Below are 24,637 nucleotides of genomic sequence, written 5' to 3'. Positions count from 1 at the left end.
CCTGGACAGATTTTTATTGAATACGAGGATCCTCGGTTCACAGTGAAAATTCCAATGTTTGCATGAACGAAAAATGTCACTCAGATGAACAACGGCCCTAATAAATCGCAAGCGTCAGTCTGAGATTAATGGGTTGGGGCGGATTTTAGAACGCTAAGCCACGCTTATATTCTGCTTGCATGCGATCCAGCACTATCAAAAATGGAAGGATGTGAATTTTTCGGTCAAAGATTTATGACGCCATTATTATAACATTATTAGATCTAGGACGACGGTATCTTCGAAAATTCATGATAGGTACCCTTGGGTTAACAAATGTAAAACTCCTTGCCTAGCACCAAGTATACACGCTGTTCTGCTTGTTAGCTAATGAGTATACGGTCGAAATTTCAAGCAAAACAAATTAACTCTTTATTTGTTTTTGGTCGGGAAAACTGAATATCATACATTTTGGATATGCAAAAACTCTTTTCATTATTCATCATTTGTATATCCGCATGACATGAAAGCAAACAGACAAAGATTTCATTTTATCAACGCTTTTCTTGAGAATTTCGCCAGCTGATAACAATTTCTTAGACGGAAGACAATTGAGAATTTAAGCGGTCAGATATAGTTTGCCAGTTAACACAGACGAAATCTATTTAGCTAACTAATTCAATATTTTCCCTTCGACTAACATAAGCGAGGTATCAATATAAAAACAATACTTCCAATGACTCACAAAGCACTTTTATTCGTCCATTACTACCTGGACTGCGGCTATAACTACAGGCAAGTTCTTCGTGGGTACAAATATTTGTCGTCACGATCTCGTCATGTCTCGCTATAAAAGGGCTCCCCAACAGCATTTCATTTTGGACAAAGGAACAGAGATGTTTACCTCCTATACACCGTTTCCAGTGATCAGAAGGGATATCCTGTCAGGAACAGCTGAACTCAAGCTAACCTTTAGATGTCGCACGCCGCAGATTTATATACAGACTGTGTACTGAAAAATATGCAACGTAATCAACTTAACGGATTAAATTCCTTCCAAGTGCAGCCTAAGACACTTGAAAGTACGTTTGAAAGTATTACAGATCAAACTGATTTTCTGCAAGCACTTTTCTGCCGCTTACGAACACACAGCTCGTCTTAGACTAAAATGATGGGTGAACGGAGGACCATTAAATGCTGAAGCATAGTGTCGTAGATTCTCGGTTGGATATTGCCCTTGTACTACAGATTCCGTCGCCGCTGTGTTAATGGTGTCAACAGACCTCGTAGATTGTCTCGATAGATTCGAGCATCTGTACTACTACGACCTCTTAAACTCCATTCTTGGACTAGAACATTCGAGTCTAAGGAAACTTGGGACTAGTTTGCGCGTAGTGCCTTTTGGCAGCACGGAAGTATCAATGTCAAAGAGATGTACCTTCTGAGCAAGGAACTTACGCGGCCCTGAGGGGCCTTGTTTACAGCTATAAGCTGACTCCGCAAATAGCTTCGACCTTTTCTACTAACTAATGAAAGAATCGAGCAGAGGCCAAGAAGTACGCCTCTTTTCTTTCTAGCGTTTAATGGCGAAACCCTCAACACGGTTACAAAGCGTCTTAGCAGTGTAAGACTGCTTTCGTCATTGCAGACGCATGGCATAATTGACTCTAGCAGAATATATGTTGCGCACGACAAATCATAAGAATTGCCAATCTCATGCGGATTTTTGTATGAGCAAAGTATCTGATGAGAATTGTGTACTGAATATCTGGTTGGAAAATAGTTAGGCTAATTTATTCCTGATGTATCAGTTCTGAATTGTGCTTTGTGCGAAATTTGCTTTTGTGCATTATCATACTACGAGCGGCAATTTTTGCCGTTGTTTTAACAGTTTTATATATTATTGAAGTATATAGCCTCAAGATTTCTTTATAATGGCGTATCGAAACATGTGATTTTCGATAACTATTTTACCTAAATCAGGCGTAATTACCGAAAATTTCATACCAATACACTCTTCCAGCTTTATGGACTTGTGTTTTCTAGGCTATGCGGCAATAAATACGGACCCAACAATCTTAGACCTTCGCAGAAGGAGGCGTAAAGCGGCTAGGAGCTGCGTGCTAGTTGGTTATTACATAAATTGATGTAGTACGAACCTTTGTACAGTGGATCCCAAACAGCATATGTACTATGATTAGACTATTCTTAATTGGATCTTTTTGACAGTATAATTATATCATTTACTTGGTTTCACTGCAATAGTTTCATTTTAGCCTCGCTTCTGGGAGGACCCTGGTAAGAATAGCATATTTTGTTTTCCTCATCATGATGTACGAGTGCATCTTGAGGAGAGTCTTTCGAATAAATTGGATGAAGAGATGCGATAAGATATCCTGCCCAATCTCCAGACCTGATGGTAATGCGCCTGTTTTATGGTTATACCTTAAAGATGAAGTCGACACGAGGAAATAGAAAACAATCATAAATTTAAAAGCCGCTGCTAAGATTGTAAATCAACAGGCCAATTATCAGTAGTGTATTATCAGAATAGCAATAATTTTTAACACCTGCGATAGAGGGACATGTTATACCTTTCATATAACTTCTTTTGAAATTTAATTACTAATTATATATAAATAAGGAGCAAAGTTATAATCATTCACGTTTTGGGACACTGTGTATTTATTTAGTACACCTCAGCTGCTGTAAGCTTATCATTCTTCTTATAAAACAAAAAAAATATTTTACCACTTTATTATTAAAGGAAATGGCCGTACATGGAAATGACCGTAGTTTGAGCTCCTCACGATAGGACGATGCTTCTGGCACAAAAAATTGATAAGGGCAAATGCTTCATGACCATTTTGCCCGAAAGGCAAGAATACTTACCCTCCTTATTACGAGATAGACTAGCCTCCTCCTGAACTTTCAGCGAGCCCTACACGATAGCTTTCAGGGTAGGTCGCTTATAACCAAAATGATTGGATCATCCGAATATTAAGGCAGGTGCCAAAATGATCCCTTGTGTAGCTTTGATAAAATGGGTAATTTAGAAAGAAAAAGTAAGTTGGCTCTTCGTGTCACCTATAACTGTTATATTTAGAAGTCGAATAATGTGGCCAACATTTTTTAGATTTAACCCAAAAAATTTATTACGAATTTAAGTCACTGCGCTTTCCGTTAGTTATCAATTGAAACAGCTTGACGGGCCCGTATTATCTTAACGTTTATGTTCGACTTCGAAAGAGTGATTTCGTTTTGTCTTCAGCTGTAAGCGAAACTGATTTTATAGTTTTCTTTAAATCTTCTGCATTCGGCACGGTTGTGACAACCGACCGCGATTTCTGTTGAATTACGTAAAAGATCTATTTCAGCCATAATGTAGCTTTGTTATAATTGTGCAGATGAAAGTATATAGACGGCTTAATTTATGATCCGCAGCGTCCAGAAGATCGTCCTAGGCTGGGGTCTGGTCTACCTTGCAATCTATCACAATACGACTTCGTTCACCATGACCATTCTAAGTATGCAAGCAAGCATAACCTGTCTGCGTTCGGAACAGACAGGCTAAAGAGGACTAATTGTTCAATGAAACATATTTTGTCACACAACTGAATAAGCTACCCATATAAAAGAATATCGACTTAAATGATAAGCTTATTTCACTCTGTTAGGTCGAACCCTAATAAATAGTTTGGTCAAGCCAGCCTACTCCTAAGCCTTTCCACAAGGACGCTGAACTTTAGGCATTAAGGCACGCGCATTTTTAACAACGCAACCACTATCTTGCTACAGTGGCTCTTCATTGTGTTGCTACTGTTCCTCCATCTTGATCCATTTATGCTCTTAGCTTGACTGCTCCTGGACTGGGTATAGGTAGCAAAGATATCGAGGTCCGCCTCGTCCGTGTGACCTTAGTCGCACCTCCGAAAATAAAGCGTCAAATGCAAACGACTTTCTGTACAGTTGGTGTGCCAGTTCCCAACCTAAATCAGTAAACTCGAACCCAGTCGGTTTTTAATGGCGGTTTAGAAGATGGTCGCCGTTTACAGCGTTTTCACACCGCCTACGTGCACCAAAACTAGTTTACCAGCAAACAGCATGAACACTGGCACCGAATACAGAGACACTCAACTGCCTATGGCGAGTTGCATGGGCGCATAATCGGCTCGTATGATCTTCTTGGGCGAAGTGGGACGCGAGTTGTGGTTCCTCCATGTGCACCTGGGCGTCCCCTTTCCCCCTCGGGGCTTTTGCGGATATAGAGCACTGAATGATACCGTCATATAAATACTCACAGCTCACAGATTCGAGCGCAGTAAGCGCAACGTTTTTTAGGGGTAGCGTCTGCGGCAATCGCCGGATTGGTCTACCGTATTGTGGGTTATCTTATTCTACAGTATACTAGCCCGTAGCACCGTGTAGTGACACGCTTATAAAGTGACCGTGACTGTCATATGGGTTAAATTCATTTGATTCTTTTGGAAGATACGTGACCATGCTCGTCGGCAATGGTAATATATATTAAAGAGCTATTTAACAAATGGCTACAACTGCTTTTAGATCGGGTCGGAAACGGCTAGTAAAAATATGTCGACCATTTGCGAGCTGCAGGCTATCATCCATGAACACATATATCTTTGTGTTGCTAGATTAGTGTACTATTTTTAGACATGTAACGTACGTAGATATATCAATCGCAACGTTCCTAGGTAGGTTGAGCTTGAAAAAAATAAAGAACGTATTACGTATTAGTAAAGATTATATATATACATCGAGCTTAATGCAGTTGCATCCATTTAATGGACTGACCTTCAGTGACGACCAAAAACGTAGCTCGTAACATGTTTACATTCGTTGATCGTTTTAGCCTTAGGTTTTATTCGACGTCCGTACTTCTACCCGCCGCTAAACTTACTTGACAGCGGCACTTGTCGGAAAAGTCTGCACTGTATATTTCAAAACATATCTTTCTCTAATTTTTTTACAGAACTATGGAAACGACAGTTCCATAACAATATCGTATGTTCTAGTATTATCTTGAAAACGAGTTCAATTTTAAATTGTTGATAAGCTTTATTGGTATACGTAACGATAGAACGGCATACGTTATAGGAGTTTAGCGGGTGCTCAATGCATTTCATCAAGAGGCATAGATCACTATTTAGAAGACTTGCAAAGAAGCGCATAACGATCGAAATTCGTGTCAAATACACGCGATCACAACGTGGGGTGCCGCTGCATAAATCGATTTGTTTTACCCCTCGCAAGCAAAATGTGGCGCAATAAGTCAAAATTGAAACATTATTAAGAAGTATCAAATGCTAAAGTCGAACAAATCTTCTCCGAAGAAATCTCACAGATTTTATTCAAGGTTCTCATTATTGTTGATTTTTTTTTCCTTTAACAGTAAATCAATACATATTTATGGCGTCGTTAGCGTTATGATGAAAGGTTTCAGTCTTTTCATGCAAAAAAAATATTACGTTACTGTTTATTAAAATATTATGTGTATATTGGCGGAACTATGTGGTTATTTTGTATGATATTTAGATAGTATAGCATGTATGATATTGGCAAAAGTGTTCGGGAACTGAATATAAATATTGTCCACACTTAGATTCCTGTGTTACTTAACGCTTCTGACACTTTAGAAATTAAAAACGTATTCAAAATATGCTTCGGCAATTCTTAACAATCTGAAGACAGTCATTTTCACCATGGTAACCTCTGCTGCTGTGGATGTCTTTGTATGTATTTTGCGACATAGCTGCTCCCAGGCACTTTCCATGACCACGAAAGGGTTGCCACACCATATAACAATGAGAAGAACATCTTCGCGTGCGTACGGTATATAATTGCGTCCGTATCAAGTCCTTCAGACGAATAATAGTAGTATCTTTATTTATGTAGTGCATATGAAGAACACACCTAAAGAAGGACTCTACAGAATGCTTCCTGGAACCAAATGGTCCCTTGATGAGGCACAATAAGCCTATCATGTTTTATAGTTCTATTTAAAACAACCCATTATTTCTAGGACCTATGGCAATCGGACTATGTAAAAACAGCCCCTAAACAAGTACAGTTCTCTATATACGCTGCGATATGATCAGGTACGTCGAATTACCATTGCAAAGTAACTAATCCAATATTCCCTTCTGTCTGACAAGGTCGATCAAACGCGTGCTGGTGGAAAATTAGTTAGCAATGTTATTCCTGCAATTTTTTATTGTTTTCGTAGATGTTGAATTAATGGGAAGATGAAGACAAAATAATGTGTTATGCTACCAGTCATCTCGGCGTCTTCACAGTTTAAGTTACTTCCCCCAGCCTGTCCGACAAGAGTCGCATACACTGATAAACACAACACACAAATAAAAAAACAACATTTAACAACGAGATCGAGTTCATATGTTCCGTAGCAATACATTAGAACGCAAAAAATATCGAATATATATGAGACCGAGTGCAAGAGACCCTTCACTTCAAAGAAATCGTAGGGTGAAAGATACAATATAGTCGCAATCTTAACGGAAGCCTGCTCAGTCATATAGGATATATGTGTTTTTTTATATGTAAGTACAGTGTACATCACTCATGGCCATTTCACGGAGACGTTTGCAACGGAACGCACGCGTGCCAGGAGACGTTTTCCTGGATAAGGTTATAAGGTGACTGGAGCGCACGCCGACCTGTCCCAATACAAGTGACTTTTGTAATTCATTTGATGAGCCAAAAATCCTATGGAATCGGCTTTCGTAAAGACTTTTTGTCTGCCTGTCGGTCCGTCCGCCATTGCTCGATGTGCACAATGGCACTAATATAGTTTCCCTTCCCGTTAGTACAACGTACATGCATAAGGGAATGGCAGACATGTGCATGACATAAAACATCAGTTTCAAGGTATCTGCATGATATGGTCCCCTCAAGTTTTCGCTACTTTTGCGACCCAAAATTCTGGCTACTGCACTATGGAATCATAGTAGATAAATTCACGTTTGGGTAGGGGGTAGAAAACAAAATAGACAAACTTCGCAGACACCATTTGCGTCTGTAATCGCCTGTTGCGAGGGGATCGGTCGGATGACCAGCGACAGAAGATAATCAGACTAGCTGAGAGTTTTTTAGGGTTTTAATACTAACTATCGTTCTTTCTGGCAATGTAATGATGTAAACTAAAATACTTCCTCTAGGAATGAGATAGATCGAACGCGAGATTAGTCTAGACAGATTTATTCGTTTACTCAGTATGTATTATAAACAAAAACCTTAGTATGAGCACCCCTTGATATTTTCATATACCGATAATAGGGGATACATCCGCTCTTGTACAGGAAGCGGTGTCTTGTACCAGCTTTTGAAAACAACGAATAAACACGTGGGTGACAAGACGGAGTTACGGACGTTAATATTCAACGAGGCGGTCAAGCCGGCCCAGTGGACAAGCAAACCATACGAAGGTTCTTAGTGGAACGAGACAGACCAGCAGATCAGATAGTGAGTTGACCGCTGAGATGCCCGTAATGATCAACGAAGGACGTAATTTCGGAGAAACGGCTCTCAATAAAAAGCTAAACCAGAGCTTGGTCGTCACTTAAGGTACGAAAGGTAATACATGTTCCATAGCTATACGTAGGTTACCTACAAGCTGTAGTTTTATACATACCATGCAGGATTAACATTTGGACCGTAAGGGGTTCATGTGTCCTTGTCTATGGGGCAAAGTACATTCTGGCCTTCGGCGACCATGTGAAGGGCATGCTTCAACAATATATTCGTGATGAAGGCTGCAGTATCGAATTAAATTTTCTAGCAGGAGGGTGTACCTGATAGAATGATAACAAATCCTGAAACAAATAAGTGTTGTTCTATTGATAAACATTATCAAACAAAAACGATACCGTTCTTTATACGTAGTTACAATTTATAGAGCATTTGACAATCACATGTCAATCCACGATTTATAATAATTTGTGCTAAGAAACTCAATGAAGGTGCCCCCTTAGTCGCAACTTCTGTTTGTGATAGGTCTATTCTCGCGGTCCTCCTCAGGCCTTAGATCAATGGAACGCTTCGAGAAGCCGTGGCAATAGAGATGGGATGACATAGGCATTTTGTATTGCTTAGAATCATGTTAAGAACTATATGGCATTCGGGAAAGCACTATAGACCTCACTCAGGCCCATTGATTACTCTGAATACGATGAAAAGAACGTTTGACTACAGCCATTTTTCGTCATTTATCCTCAGATCATTCGAGCCTAACGCTTGCGTGTGTTTGTGACGGAGCTCTATGGTGAATGGGTAACAGATAATTGCAATTTGTGTACTTATAAACGGGCTGTTATGTTGGTAACCAGGTTGCTGGCTTTTTCCTACACTGTAGCCGTTCTGTTTGTTCACAATTTCCGTGGGTATGCGTCGGAGAAAGCTTTAAAAGACCAATAATAATTAAAGATAAACGTTGATGCTGACAAGTTTACAGTATATCTATTGGGAAGACGAGCGCTTTTGGGTGATTGTATATCGCCCAATTAAGTGCGCCTTTAATGGAAATTAATTCTTTAAACCAAATGCGAACTGTAACAGCGATAACGCTAGTTAATTTGTGCTCGTGGTAAAGGTGAACCCATTTTAATTTCCATAAGCTTTTTGAACCTTATGACTACGGCTTACGATAGCTATGGTCGAAGTTTCTCGTACACAGACGCCAACGCAGCCCACACGTAAAATAATATTACATGTAAAGGTATACACAGTCATTAAATTCGTAGAATATCTATTAGAAGTATCAAAGCTATGCACTGTTTTCAAAACATATATATATATATGTATATATACATAACACCGTACTGAAATCCGATTGCTACTTTGTTAGTTTCTGGTATGGATAATTTCTTTGATATGGACGTATTGTTTATAGTTAAGCCAATGGGAAACAAAAATAATTTTCGGGCACAAACAAGATTCTGTTCTTAGAGCCTGTACTAAAAAATCTGCAAATCCATAGATTGGGGATTTAGGGAGAGAGCTCAAGGATAGCTACGATGTGCATATAGAAACTCAAAAAGAAAAGGTTGCGAGCGCTACATCGCTCCGCGAGCGCAAGGTGCACATGTTTGACGCTCAAAGAAACAGATATCACACCAGGGGGGGGGGGGACTGTGAATATCACTGTCCATAAGGATAGTATAAGCAATTAGTTGAAAAAATAAACCTTGAAGAACATATGCGAATAGAAAATTTAACTTAATCGCTCGTTGAACAACCGTGTACAGGCTGTTTCATCCCGATTGCAATTGACCGCTAGCAAATGTATCAGTGGCAGCAGAGGGTAGGTCATAGAACGAAAACTAATTTTACGCAAAAAGAAGAGACTAACTGGTTTCAGACTAACCCTTAATCCTGGGGGGTAGCGCCCAACAACAAGCACATGTTGCAATAAATCGGAAAGCAGGTCTCCACATCACTGATCTGAGTAGAGAAGAGGGATGATCTTACGTTAATGTAAGCTCTATGCTTGGATAAACTAAAGGGGTACCTCGACACTTAGAAAAATGTTTTTAGAGATCATATTGCATAATAACGTGAGCGTCAATTTAACGAGCAGTCTATGTCTACTCATGAAAAACCGCTCGACAACAGACGCCACCAAAGCGATCCTTGTGTGAGTGACTGGGGCAGGAATAAACAAAATGAAGTGAGAAAGAAGGCTGTGCGCTGTTGAGGTTGTCTATACTAGAGTTAGTTTTGAACTCAATGTCACGGCAGGTTTTCAACAGAACTACGGAGAAAAAAGGCTGGAACCCATTCTGAGATGAATAATCTTAGGCTGTTTAAAATATGCTTTTATACATGACGATGACGTTTTTAGCATGCCTGGGGGACGCTCCGAAGCTCTGTACCTGGTCCTTTGCTTTGGAATCTTAGCTACAATTGGATTCTTAAGCTGCCATTTTTTGTGGTCGAACTAGTGCCAGTCGTCATTCACTAAAGAACTCCAGGCGTATGTAGACGATACCTCCGACCTGGTGTGTTCATGGATCAAAAATCATGGACTAGAGCTGGTTTCGAAGTAAACTGAATTATTTTTTTTATCATTATACTATAAGATACTCAGGCATGATTATTGTATTATTATATATAATAAATGATTCAGAAATTTTCTATGAACAAAGTCTCAAAAATAATTAACAGACTCGTCAGAGTCCTTTCAAACGTTTCCGGCCCGAGCGATGGTCCACGCAGGGTATTAGCGTCCGCGCAGAGCTCAATTACGTTATGTGGAACGCCAATCTAGAATGAAAAATAAAGCAGTGCTGAGGAGGACTTAAAGACAGATGGCGATAAAGGCGAGTAAAGCCTTTATAATTATCTCTTACAATGCGGTAACAGTTATAAATAGACAGGTGCTTCGGGACCTGCTCATGAAGGAAGAATCAGAGAACCTTCTTGATAGAAATCCAAAAAAACTACGCTTTGCTAAGCGACATTGAACGAATGGCAGATAAGATAACAGTCCGAAAATACAAGCACAACACAGTTCATAAGACAAATTATTAGAGGCATTGGTCATTTGACCATCTTAGTCGGATGCTCGATAGCCTTCCATTCTTTGGTGACTATAAACTTCGTATGACTAAGTCCGTGAGTGACATTTCTAGTTTCTGTAGTTTGGCGGCAGAACATTTTTCGAGAATATGTAGCTTTGTAGAGGAGAGGAACGAAGTGGAGGGGCGCGCCGGGGGTTTTTTGACACGGATCAGCGGATATTAAAAATACTGGCGTCTAGAGAGAAACGGAAGGTGATGCGTAAATTTGGTGACAGTGTCTTGGAGAAAAATAAACCCAGAAATATCTGGGGAAATACCTGGGGCGGATAAGGAGTGAGCCTCTGGCTCCTTTTCAATTCTGCGCTTTTACTAAACCTTATTTCTCCCTGTTTCTCACAGCACTCGTCGAGACTATGTTTGAGCAGTTGTGGTTTTTTCGGCTCTAACCACTTATTCACCGTTTCAAATGGCGAATACTTCTTTGTGCTTATTTATAAACTAGACTTCGGGAGGAAGTGGTTTCAGTGGGTTAAAAGAGAAAAAAAAATTAGGCCACGGTCTCGAATGACCGACACTAAATCCGGCACTAGTTGGGTAGAGATAGACGCGTTGCCGCCACCAGCAACTTCCAGAGAAACTAAATAAAAACAAAGTGTTCATGGATAAATTGACAACTTTCACTGGCGGGGTAGAGTTTAAGAACGCACTTTAATGACACGAAGTTTACATAACCCTACCAGAAGAACTGATCTGTTGTCAAAGGCCGTTGGATCAGCGTGGTACCAAAATCATATGCTAGGTTTGTTTTTTTGTGCAATCAAATCTACTAAGAACAATAAATTTCTTCGCATTTTTCTTGCTCCCCATACTTTTTTCACTATAGCACTTTCAGTTATTCTCTCTATATGAACAAATACTCGAAATACAGATATAAGATATAACATTAGACATTTGCCCCCTTTAGAAATCTAAATTGGTTCTTGTTGGACTTCTTCGATTTTTCGCCAGTGATACCTATGGAATGAGATGGCTCTCATTCATAACGTTAATAATTTTCATGTTCCTGGATACTACTTGGTCTGGTAATAACGTTTGTCGATACTGAAAGGTGAGCTACTGTAACTGTATGTTGGTTAGTTAATAGTTGTCCTGGCAACGCTTTCAAGAGACCCACTAGGCACCAAAACCACCCATTAGACATCAACAGCTATTCATTACTGCAGACCTCTTTTTGTCCTTTTCTTATCACTATATACACATGTGACAGTAGGTGCATTATATTACTGCCGGCAAATATTGGTACGAATATAACCCGAACACATGTCGGGTGGAGTCGGTTGGAGGGCTAGAGCTCTACAATAAAAACCAACGTAAATAGAACAGTGTATAGTAAATAACACCCTTATCGTTTGAACATTATCTTAGTGACAAATACAAACATACTTGACGTCCTCTTTTATATCTTGGATATTGTCAATAGCAAATATAGTCATCTCATAAGAGATAGACATTGTAGATTACCATACACATGTTTTTGCACAATGCATAAAACAGCACAAGAGAAATCCATACAGCTAAAACTCTGGAAATCATTTTTTCTCTGGACTTTGCTTTTATACAAAGAGAAAAAACACCTGAGAGTTTCAGTTTCTTTGGCGGAACCGCCATCGGAATCAGCAGCTAACCTTATTTTTCATTAGGCAATTAAGTGGTATGCCCCCCAACCCTTTGTGTCAAAAAGACAGTAGATCTATTTCCAAAATACAAAGTCAACGTTTCGTAGAGTTTCCTAATAGAGCTTGTAGAAAATTTGTGCGATGTTTAATTTACGAATGGCCCAGACGTATGTGTGCCTGCGTTACTTTGCTAAAAGCAACGATTTCCAGCCCACTGAAGCTTTTAGCTATTTTTTTTTTTTAGCCAGCTTTAGTTACGCAGAATACAGGTACATGTATCAAACAATACATCCGACATTCTAAAAATAGAGGCACTAATTCAAATGGGAACTCCTTAGGAATTTTTCACTTCCTTATCGACATATCGGTCATATTTGGGAACGTATCCTTGAAAACATACTCGAAACAAATCTAATCGAGATCGAGATCGATGAAATCGAGAGAATCAGAATCCACTGGCAAAATGCTTACAGCTTCTATATTAATAGATTTCTCTGATCTCAGGTATTCCCGTTTGCTTAACGGTTGCATTCATTTCACTGAAAGAGCCTGCGGCAATTTTGACAGCCTTGCATAGTGCCAGAATGCTTAACAAATTGAGAAGGACATAGAAAATTGTGTGTATCAGACAAACTGTCCCTTTCAGTTCTCACATACTAAATTAGCGCAGCACTTTGCTAAAGTCCGACCTGCACGTAACCAAAAGCGACAATACGTTAGTTATAAAGTATTCCACATGTTATACCTATAATTTTATTTTAGATTATTAAAATACTAACAAAAACGAGTGTAACATGGAGCGGAGGAGAACTGCTCCATGCTACACTCGTGTTACGCCATCTACTTTCGATTGATTGGAAGAGTGCTAGGTTAACCTATTCTCTGTAGAACATAACCTTATTATAGAGTATATATAAAATCACTTAAATATTTTTGTCTGAGAAAGTGCTATGATTTGACGTGTGTTAGTGACTTTAATTTAAAAATAAAAAAAAAAAAAAGAAAAGCCGTACGTAGTGATACACTGCGTTTAGTATTTAATGTCTATGTGCAATCGCTTTAAGCGAACTTTGAGAACGGTCTTGAATTGAAACAACAAAAAAGAGTCAACATTTTATTGGACATCCCCTTTATCCAAAAATCCATAGAAGAGAAAATCGACAAAAAAAATGAAGGCTGTGATACCCTCCTTTGTGTAAAGGGTCTAAGTATGCCCTCGGGAAGGGTCTTCTGGTAATTTACAGCTTGGATGGTGGATCGTTTGGAAATTTTCCTTTGGAAACGTTCTTGAATGAGTGGTTTGAACCAAATCGTAGAAACACGCTTTTTTTAATTGTTTCTTTTAATTGGATACCGTCGCACGATCTTCGTCGCTAAAGACGTCCACGTACTTTGTCTTGCCAAGCATGAGAAAGCCTATCAATCAATCTTCGCCATAGAACGAAGTAGGAAGTGGAGTTGGAAATTAATTTTAATAATGGATTCGTATAGCCAACGCATTTAAAAGCAAACTAGCGGCAACTCTCTGCTTAAAAAATCGAAATAATTATTATGCCCATGGTGATTTTTATTTAATTTTATTTAGAATGATTTCTATAGTTCCTAGAGGCCATCGCATCGGCTCAATTTTTGAATCCGTTAAGTACAACGCTTAACTGCGCTCTTATGATTTCGGAATTGTGCTAAGTTACCTATTTTTGGTGGGTTAGATTTTTTTTTATTTAGCTGATTGGGACAGAGCAGTTTATTTATCCGGCTAAGATTATTCCTCGAACATTCATGAACTGCTGGCGTCGCTGTTGCCCCACTTATATCAACAGGTAGACCTCTTATTATTGCTGCAATTTATTTATGCAAGGCATTGAAGTCGTTTGGTAAACGAGGATAATTTAGGTCAGTTCCGTTCGTCCCAGCACTATTTCAATGTTGCCAACTCTAAACTCCAACTTGACTAAAGTTCTACTAATCAACTTCTACAGTTTAGATAGCAAGCCCACAAGTGCTTTCCCATTGCTGTCCGCACTTTCCAGCTAGATATGGTTCCCATCTTGTTTTGGTCGGCCTACTTTTCGATGGTGAGCTTTTTCACTTAACGGAGTTTTGAGGAAACGCGCTACCAAATATAAGAAGCAGAAACGCGGACAGAAGCGGGGCGACTGAGCTGGGCTAAGAACTACAGCCCGCTGCAGCAGCAGGAACAGATACAATAACGAACAAGAGAACTGCGATTGTGTCTTTTCAAACCCCCACAGGATCGCTCTTCCTTGTCCTTGTGTTCCTTGCCCGGACCAACTTTGCTATTGTAATTTGTAACCGCTGAGGAACTCTGGTATCGTGAATGCGACCGTTACCTGCGGAAGTGCGCGCTGCCTATTTCGTAATCGGAATCCCGTCTGACAGAGTCTTTGGCTATCCCCGCGGTTAAATGCTGGGCAACCTACTGAAATAAGACCCCGCAAACTAGATGGTATTGACTTAACTCGATGTGACATAGTTTCTACGCCAACGTTTTTCGTGCTAAAGAAAACAAGAGACGGCAAGACTGCCAGCAACCAAGACAGTACACAAATGGAGGGTCGAAGGGCACCAGACATTTGTTTTATCATGAAAACATGTGTACGTAAGTGTTTATAAAGAAACGTAAATCAATCTAAAAAAATGTATTTGGTAAACGCGAAATGAGAAGGGTAGTTACACAGAAAAAAACGATGGAAATTTCATTGAAAAACCATTATCCGTTCAGTAAAAAGATAAATACTGTTAAAAATTGTCGGGAATATCGATTACTTAATGTATAGAGACCAATCTATGTAAAAATCAACGTAAGCTAAAATGTGACTGGCTATAACACTTATCAGCTTACAGGGTCGTGTAACACAAGTGACCAGGCAAAGTTTGGCTTGTTTCGTTAAGACCACGCTTTGCAATAGTTCTGTTTTGCGATTGATATCGAGACAGGAGGCAGGTGCCTTTTTAATGGTTGCCTAACATGTACTTTTAATTCATGCGGACATTTCAGTCAGCGTCCAGAAGCTTTGTATCACAAAGTCGACCACTTTAATCGATCGATGCGGTTTCCAAGATAAGCGTTAAAAAAGTTTTGGCAGAGTCGAAAAGTTGCCAAAGACCCTTGCTATTTCTTAATTATGCGAGAGCAATAATAACATGGAATTTACATTTTACAAAAACTTTACAGTTTCTGATCATTGCCTACTACCCTACCTACGTATGCATAACAAACCCACATAAGTATAAACGAGATATATTTGTCACCATGTTCCTATCTAGCATTTTATTATTCATTATAGAAAACAAAGTCCTTGATACAGTTTTGTAATATATATAAGTAGTTTCATCATGTTAAAATACGTAAATAAGTGGCGGGGGCCTAAATGTGAAAATGGTAACAATATGAAAACGTAACGTAAGATACTTTTCGTGTCATACGAAGCACCCTACTTACCTATCATGTGTAACTATATTAAAAAAAAAAAAGCCTGGTAGACTATTAGATGAATGTGAGATTGCAGCTAGTTGTTCTCCTATATGCTCAATCATGTATAATTATTCAAGAAATAGTCAACGGGTGATTGAAAGTTACGATAGTCTCAATAGTTCTGTATACGCTATGAAAAAAACAAAAAAGGCAGCTTATATATATATATATATTCCCTGTTTTTGTCCTGTCATGCGAATTAGACCTATTTCTAATTGTCATCGCGTTCCAAACGCAGCCGTTTGTTCGAAAACAAACGAACGAACAGTATCCGATATTTGGCCTACATTTCACCGTGAGATTAACGTCTGAACGTTTTACTATCATCACATTGTACTCGTCTAATGGAAACGCTCGAAAATATCACATTGCCATATACCTTTCGTATGATTAAGTAAAAACCAGTGTTTTGGCTCTTTTTACACAAAACATAGGCGCTGATGTAATTATTTTGGAAATCATCTCAGCAAAAAACAGCAGTATGGTGTTTATTGCTGGTTTCCAGCACTTGAATATTCAACTGCTTATTGGTAAACACGATAAAGCTTCGGACAGGATAAAACCAACAAAACTACTCTTGGGGCTTGTAGAACAGGGTTAACAACATTTAGGTCGCTAGGTTATTAAACAATGGACGACAAAGCATTTCATTAGGTCTCGGGGGTAAACGTCTAGCGTACACATAAATACAATACTTGTATAGTGTGAACTTCTCAATGTCTAGGGTTGTTCGGTGTTCAGTGCTGCAACTCTTGCTAGAAGTATTTAAGTTTTTTCTTTTTACTAGCTTTCGAAATAACGGATCTATATCACAGTATATTGCATCATGTGTTTTTAATTAAAAAAAAAAAAACGAAAATTTCGTCTTTTTTCGAAACCATGGAACAGTCGTGTTCTTGGGACGGTTTTTTGCCAGCTGCATAGACCTTTAATTGCAGCTATCGATGACAACAGTCAAAGGGAATCAAGCCGTTCACGAAATAGTTAGAGGTCTAGCTCTCAATAGCGATTAAAGCGAATACAAACCGATATTAACATCAGTAAAGGGGTGAAAGATAAGTTTCTCACCTCTAGTGAAAAGATACGACGCGATATTTAGGCCAAATTCTAAAAGTATCAGACCATTGTTTTATAAAGCCTTCAGGCCCTTTCATCGTTCAACATCATCAAGCACCCTGTTGAATTACTTTTTCGTACGACGCAGTGTTTAGATCCTGTGTATCGCCCACCTCTATTTACAAGCTGAAATCACAATTGACGAATCGATGGTGCAGGACCAGAGGCATGCGAGGACAATGCGAGACAGTTCTTGTATGAATTTCATGAAGCGGAGGATCTCTGTTGTGATTTTCAAACAGTAACTCTAGGGAAATAGATATCTATATATATCTGATTTGGCTAAGATGGGCGTCAGACATTAAAATAGACAGCGGTTAGGCTGTGCATTGTCCAGGCTGGCCAAATGAAAAAGTCATTTCTTTTGAACTGAAGCTATATTGCGATTTATCCGCGATTAAGTCCATGCTAGCCTGATCTCGTATCGCCAGCCAAGCAGTATCATGGTACCCCAAAAACACAGTGCCCCTTAGATTTTATTATAGCTAATAAATAAACTATCGGGATGAATTTTACAGATTCTTTTAGGAGATTATCTTTTATTGGAAATGCAAAAATGTAAAGCTTCGGGTGATGAGTTCAGGTGATTCAAATACATTTTTGACTATCCAGTCCACATCTAGTTTTTCCAGAGAATATTGATTGACACGACTAGTCTCCTACTACGTATATTATACATCTGCTAAATAGTAGCAGTTATGCTGGGCGTGTTGCCATCGCATACATATTTCAGGTTGTAGCATTAGCCTAGTAGGTTCGGCATAAAGGAACCTTCCGCCAAATACTTCCGTTAATATGACGTACTTATATTTGCTACGTAAACGCCTTTTTTTTTAATGCAAAACGTGGATCACCGATTGCACGCAAGATTTTTACTAACTGAGTGGGTTAAGTATTTTATCATACGCCCTCGCATTTTAAGACCCGCACATGGTTTCTTCCGGACCAAAAATGGGCACGCTAAACAGGTAAACACTTCGACACGCGTTACTATTGCTTTTCGGTTAAGCCTTGGAAAACTTCTTATTCAGTCATAGGTAAGACCTTACGAAAAATACAATTTGAGATAATTATGGCCAAAGATGGCTGAAAATCAATCATCGACTTTAAATTGTCTTAAATTGACTTTAAATAGAAGAACAGGTGTGAGAGTATCTTTCGTCTACAGATAATAGGTTGGCTTACATGAGTTTCAAGGGTACAGCGAAAAAAAAAAGCCTTTTTTGTACCGCGGTCTTGAGAACGGTTGCCGTTAGAAAAAAAACGAAGGCCAGCAGATTCAGCTATATTCGTTTGTCACAGTATATATTTTTTAATGCTACCGATCTCGATATTTGTGGGACACTTTTCTTTCTATGAACAGGAAATATAAAACCAATTTCCACTTTATTAGATCTTTAAGCCTTACGCAAATCGCGTTCTGATATACGATGCTACCAAATTTTATATTATTGACGATAACCGTATTGACATTTATTATGTATAGTAGTTTTAGTATTAGCTTTTCCTTGGCCGACTTTTGGCCTGGGAAGCTTTACGGCTTCCGGTCGTGGAGTACGTTTGGACTCTATTAAGGAAGCTGTGAAGATGATTAAAATAATTAATAAATAAAAAAAATAAATAAAAAAGCAGCGATATACATGTGCTGCAGCTATGCAATTTTCAAGCGTGTGCTCCTCTGACGTTGATGCTATACGACTCCCTGTGGAGGCGTTTTTTGCGCGGGTTTCGAGATTCTAGCACGCGACTTATCCGAAATAGATTCGTGATACCAGCCGCTCTATGGCATCAGCCATCTTGTGAGAATAGTAAATCAAACTATTTTTTAAGTAAATTCTATATAAAGCACAACCTCTCACTATTGTTTGCATCTAACAGCTTTTTTCATGCTTAATCTAAAAGCATCAGTTTTGAGTACAGGGATGCATACGTGTTTATGCCTCTGACAGGTTATCTTTTCTAGCAATGTTCTTTCCAGTCGTTATGTAGATTTAAAAAAACGCTACTCTGATGGTGTGTAGTAAATTTGCGTTAAATTTTCAATATCTTGCAATTTTCAAAGCTGTAAAAAAAAATAGCTTTAAGAATTAGCATGCTATGAAATTCTTATAGGTATCTCAAATTTTTTGTTTTCATGAAGCGAGTGGTCTGAAAAACGTTTTGCAATAGTTTTTTGTTACATTAAACTTCTCGAAGCTCCACTAGTAACTATTGTGAGCTTGCCTTAGATTTTATTTAATTAACACAAAATATTAAAGCCAATTTGCTGTTTTCATTTGTACGGCATGCAACAGCGGCAGCGACCTTAGAGTGGCATAAATTATAGCACTATGCCACCTCTCATATAGCTGCGGTTCGAGGCTATTCAAGCTTATTTCCTTACAGTTTCAGTATTTTCGCGTACCTATTACGTCCAGTATCCCCGTTAAACACTCGATCACACAGCCGGCTCCCAGTACGAGACGAAGTGTGTTTCTGCCCGGCTTCGAACCCACCCCGTTACGCATCCCCAAGATTAGCTGCAAGCATATTACCCACTAAGCTCTTGATATCCGCGTAACCGCGCACAAACTTGTGTCATAGAAAATAATAGAACAAATACATGCCGAAGGCTACCAGTTCGACATTGCAAATCCCTAGGGTAAAACTCACCTGTAAGCCTCGAATTTTTTTGTACCATGCACGTTCTCTATATATTAACCCATATTATTTTAACTCAATATTTGCTATAGGCTTATCTTGAATTGCGTTTACGTTCACGCCGATTACATAGTTTACTTAGTCGATCCATAAATGTCCCCTTTCGAGAAAAGTATATCCATTCAGTGCGGCATTTCGACAATCGAGTGACCCGTTTACTGTCTTTTACACGCTTAGCTGGAAGGTACGTACAGGTCTATGTCACTACCGCTTCGTAGGAACAATTACTTGTGCTGCATTTGCAATTCGTAAGTTGAATGCTAGGGCTAACTTATTACTTTGTTTTTACTTGTCCATTCATTACCGTTTGCTCGATTTATTTGTTTCGTCTGTTCGAGTTAAAAACCAATACAATTAATCATAACGACGTCATTTATTCAGCAACAGCACACGGAAATTGGACATCTAGCGATTGTAAGTGTGCCGCATTCGGTCTGCTGCCGACATCTAACTTGGTGCAATTGAGTTAGTTTATGACCACTTACACTGATAACCTTACGGACAAGAGAACGGTTCATCGATTCCGACACATGTGCACGTGTGTAATGCATTATGACCCTATCAAGAAATTTTGAACTTAGAGTGTAACTTGTTTGATTAGCTGAATTACGCTGATCTAGTCGTTAATTGTCATGGCGTTTTGTTCGTGTTACCAGTTCCGCTTACTTGGGTTACCTAATATCATGCTGTCACAAGCGAACCTCGGGATCGAACAACTTTCCATTTACAAGTCATTAGGAAGTTAGTTAATGAATACCCTTCAGCATTCGATCTTCTAGTGACCCCTGAACAAAAGCCCATATAGCTTACATTAGGAAAAGAAAGAGCAGTTTTTAATATCAAGAATCAAGGCTCAGTGCGCAAGTTGTTGTCCTTCGAAAGCCACAGCGCTGCGCCATTAATACATGATTCGTATAATTATGTTGGCCTGTAATATGGGTCGTTTGAACGTTCTCCTATGGGAACATCCTCAAACGAGGACAGTGTTGTGCGTTGCATTAACGAAAAGCGGTAGATACGATTTTCGTTGATGTAAAGAGGTGTCTAATACTAATAGAACGCTTTCGAGCGTCTAGCTACGAAAAGTCATACACACGTTTGTTTAATCGCTGCATTGGTGTTGAGATTTTCGTTTTTTAATAGTGACAGTCGCATAGCCAAGTGGACAATATTAAATACTAGAGAACGTATCGCCTTCGTCTGGGATAGCAGGTACCACTGAAGTAACATTTTACAGGCAACTGGGCCGTCTAAGGATCACTCAGTTGCAGCAGACGACTGCTCCTGCGTTTTTCAGCTGCGATCTCGCCTTGAAATCTGATTGGCGTACCACATATGTATATTTCTATATACCAAAGCAAATACTATTTATACCGATTAGAGTTTTGATCGATTTACGTCGAAGAAGTACGGCTTAGTCTGCCAATACAGTCATGCACCTATAAAGCAGACGCAATCAGATATTAGCTATGACATTGCTTCGTACGCCCTAGATATATAGTACATTACTATCGCTAGATAAGTTTCCAGCTGATTCTGAGGATTTTTCGAAAAAATTGTACAATAAATAGGTCTGTTCCTAGCATTGACATGTATGCATGTACCAGCTTTGAATGTTTAGTTGAAAATCAATGATTTTTAAAAATTATTACGCGATTACACCGGTGTTCATATAAAAAACCACTTGTATGGCAACGCCAAGCACCTTAAGTGCACTCTGTACGCGTCCGATACAGCCTCGTAGTGGAAAAAAATCAAGCTGTTAGTGAGCTGATTAGTGTCGCTGAGAGAAATACCCATTGGCGACCAAGTGCACTCATAGGGAACTATAGGCATTTAGCTACTAAATATACATAATTGTAAACCCTAAGTAATATAGGTTTAGGGAATACGTCGTATTTCATTGAGTATTCAGGCATTCAATTTACTTATTTCAATGTGACTATGGTCATCAAAATAATGTTCATTAACCAAATGAAAAGAGCTTTGTAACGTAGTGCCTTTCCCTGGAGCGGAGGAAATAAATGATATTTCAACACATGAAATATTGCTTTAGATAACTATTGAAGATAACTACTTCACTGTAACTTTTGCTGAAAAAACCTATGATTTTTCAACCCTTACAAATTGCAAAAGGATCACTAAGAAACAAAGGTTGATTTTCTCTAGTTACAGGTAACAATACTCACAACTTAGATCGAGCTTGAACAAAGCTATTAAGTTTGTTCTCAGCCGTGCCAGCTATATTTACCCAACAGTTATGAACGACCTAGGCTCTACACCTAGGTATTACTACACATGCATCATTTAAGTTAGGGCTACTTCTACTGTGTGGAATATTATCTAACTTAGCGACGTCCAAGGGTCGATGATGAACTGATTTATTTAAAATTGAACACAATCTCAAATTAATCATTTTCGGTTGGAGGTCTTCCTGATCTTCGCTATCGATATTGCTACGATCAGGTAACAACACTATTACTATATACTCAAAAGATTGTTTGCACTTGTCCCGCCAATGCCAATGTTTACTATCCATTCTATGGATATATTTACGATATGAGTATTTTTACATGCAAATATTTATTTTATCGATAATGATTTTTGTTAGTTTTTGATACAAAACTCAAAGTACAATGGCAGATGTAACATATAGGGTCCTAATATAAAATAAACGTAATTTGTAATTAGATTGAACGGCTCCATCAAGCGCCTTTAATCTAGCCGCTTCAGGAAAGCTCAAGCGGACAGATAATACTATTGCTATTATTTTGTATAAACTAAATATATTCATCTCTGACAGCTATAATCATCCAATTATATTGCTAACTTACTTAATAACGATAAAAAGTCAAAAGCGAAGTCGACTTACATTCACGTGACCCTCATAACCTAGACGTTATTGAATAAATGCCTCAAATAAGGCCTCGCCCGGTAAATAGCAGGTGGAATAGAAAGGTTGACACAGAACAATTTGTGAGCCTTCAGAAAACGGCGTCAGCCAAACTATAAGAAGACGATTTTACCTTAACCTTTGAAAGAACAACACACATTTTATAAGGGGATCAAAGTACGGAGTTGGGCGAGAACAATATTTGACAGAAACCAACGTCATACCAAAACAGCCACCTTCTGCAATTACAGGGTAATCCCACACGCGCTTTTACAGTACGTGCCACTTTTAACATTGAATGCTGTGTCCTAACTAGTCTCACCGTAGCCCTAAAATGATGGCTGCCTTAGAGCTACAGGTTTTTTGTGCAGGATCCCTAACCTTGATCCATTTTTTCGTCCTTTCTCTTCAGTGTCGCTGGCCTATTTTAGTAAACAATGGCAGCCGTATCGTGACAATTTTAATATGCGGTTAATGTCACCCTATATCTTTTTAAGGGTCAGCCAATTCGCGAGGGCCTTGTGGAAGGGGTTCATGCAATATGTCGGGATTGTGTATAAACATAGCAGTTTTTTTCTCAGTTAAACCAGTCCAAATTTATGACAGGCTTAACGGCTATCTCTAATATAATGCTCTAACCAACGCATCGTATTCGATGTTACGTCTATAGATCCGGACATTCGTTGAGTTAGTACATACTTTTATCTAACTCTTGAGTTTTTCGGTGAAAGCTTTTTTATGACGGGTGTCTCAGTGATAAACTATTGTCGCCCGAGACTCGATATCATCTCAGGCCTCAACTATTTCTATTTACTACCTTTAGACCCTTAAACCAAATGCAGGTTGCCTCACTTCGTATGTCATGTTTGCAGCTGTATATGTACAAGAAACGCAACAAATTACGCCCTAGGCATTAATCATCAGGTTTCATTCACATAAATGTTAGCGTACCAGATCATATTTGTCCGATCCTCTGATTGGAATCATTTTAATTTGTGTCCATACCTTGGAATCAACTAGCGAGCGCAATTTGGGCGTTTCCTACGATACCACTCTTTCCCAAATTGCGGCTCTCTCTCTTTCTATATATATATGTATATATATATACATTTTTTGTTTGTGTGATAGCTGACTAAATAAAGAAAGAGGATGAAACCTTAAAGTCGGACAAACTTACGTTGTCTGTTTGTCATGTAAAGTTTGCGCCTGTCCGCTACTGCTGGCACTGGAAAAACCGATCCGTTATGAAATACGATAATGTCAGTATTGCGAAAATAAAATTTCGTTTTCGGAAATTATCAAATATTCTAGCGCTGTGCGAGTTCAAATCACTATAACTAGCTTTGCTTTTGTTCGACGTCCCCTGTTTGAATTTTCGCGCGGTTTTTAAAAAATCCGAGGATAACTAGGCTTTCGATATAGATATTAACAACCTCGAGAGAAAAATAATTGACAATTGAATCGTCCAGATAAGCTCCAACACTTAGTCTTCTTGAGGTTTTTGCCCCTTTGAACTCTGTATGCTGTTTTTTTTGCTGAACTTTTAGCCTGTTATCAGTCGAAAATATAATTCCGTCCGAATTTTGTCTATGTCGCCTATTCGAGTGACACTTTAGCGAATTCAAACGTACGAATCTGCCGGTACGGTTCTTTGCGGATTAACCGACGATTATTTTGAAAATGATAGGTCCCGACTTAAAGCTGTGATTGTTGTCAATGGTGGCTATATTTAAATGAACATCTACTAAATACAGAAAAAAGTGTAAAAATCTCATTCATTTTTGTTTAGCTGCTATCTGAAATATAACTTAAAAGGAAGGCCTAAGTTTAGACAACCCACTTACGTATAACTGACCTTTAAGTTGCAAAACAATCTATATAAAATGCATAATTTCTCCTTTGACCATATATGTTCAAAATGATTACTATTTGAGTCGATGCACTGCTGTTAGATTGTTCATTCATTAACTTACAGCGGTAAAACTGAAAAGCTTAAAAAGAAACAGCGGTACAGTGCCCTCTGTTACCTTTTAAGCCGATATGAGCAGATGTAACGTTTTTTTAACAATCAAAGCCCTAGCGACACCTCACTCCTAGATATAAGTTAAATGTTATTAGTGTACATAACAACTCAAGCCACTGTGTACGGTTACATTGCAAGCGTATCACGGAAGCACGAGTTTCGGCGCTCGAACCGTTGTAGACCATAGATTTGTAG

The 24,637-nt window shown here is 38.8% G+C and overlaps 1 protein-coding gene and 1 long non-coding RNA gene across 7 annotated transcripts in view; one reads left to right on the top strand and one right to left on the bottom strand.

Annotated features, from left to right (window-relative positions):
- The window catches only part of LOC111251409 (uncharacterized), a 67,403-nt gene that overhangs the window by 21,614 nt on the left and 21,152 nt on the right, over nucleotides 1-24,637 (top strand). The window contains exon 3 of one of the 5 annotated variants that reach the window (XM_086991750.1): nucleotides 7,320-7,587. The exons of the other annotated variants lie outside the window; for them this stretch is intronic. The gene's annotated coding sequence lies outside the window, so the exon portion shown is untranslated. Of the gene's footprint in view, nucleotides 1-7,319; nucleotides 7,588-24,637 lie in introns of those variants that run through there. 5 annotated transcript variants of the gene reach the window in all.
- On the bottom strand, nucleotides 388-22,975 carry LOC111251408 (uncharacterized). 2 transcript variants are annotated; one of them, XR_015329476.1, is made up of 3 exons: nucleotides 22,399-22,975; nucleotides 7,652-7,832; nucleotides 388-2,424 (listed from the first exon to the last, which is right to left on the bottom strand). It is a non-coding gene; the product is annotated as an uncharacterized LOC111251408 (long non-coding RNA). The 2 variants fall into 2 exon arrangements; XR_015329475.1 differs by lacking the exon at nucleotides 388-2,424 and adding an exon at nucleotides 4,829-6,339 and having other exon boundaries at nucleotides 22,399-22,973.

This window comes from Varroa destructor, unplaced genomic scaffold (genome assembly GCF_002443255.2).
Source record: "Varroa destructor unplaced genomic scaffold, Vdes_3.0 BEIS01000005.1, whole genome shotgun sequence".
Classification (NCBI taxonomy): domain Eukaryota; kingdom Metazoa; phylum Arthropoda; class Arachnida; order Mesostigmata; family Varroidae; genus Varroa; species Varroa destructor.
This window is presented reverse-complemented; position numbering and strand designations above follow the sequence as displayed.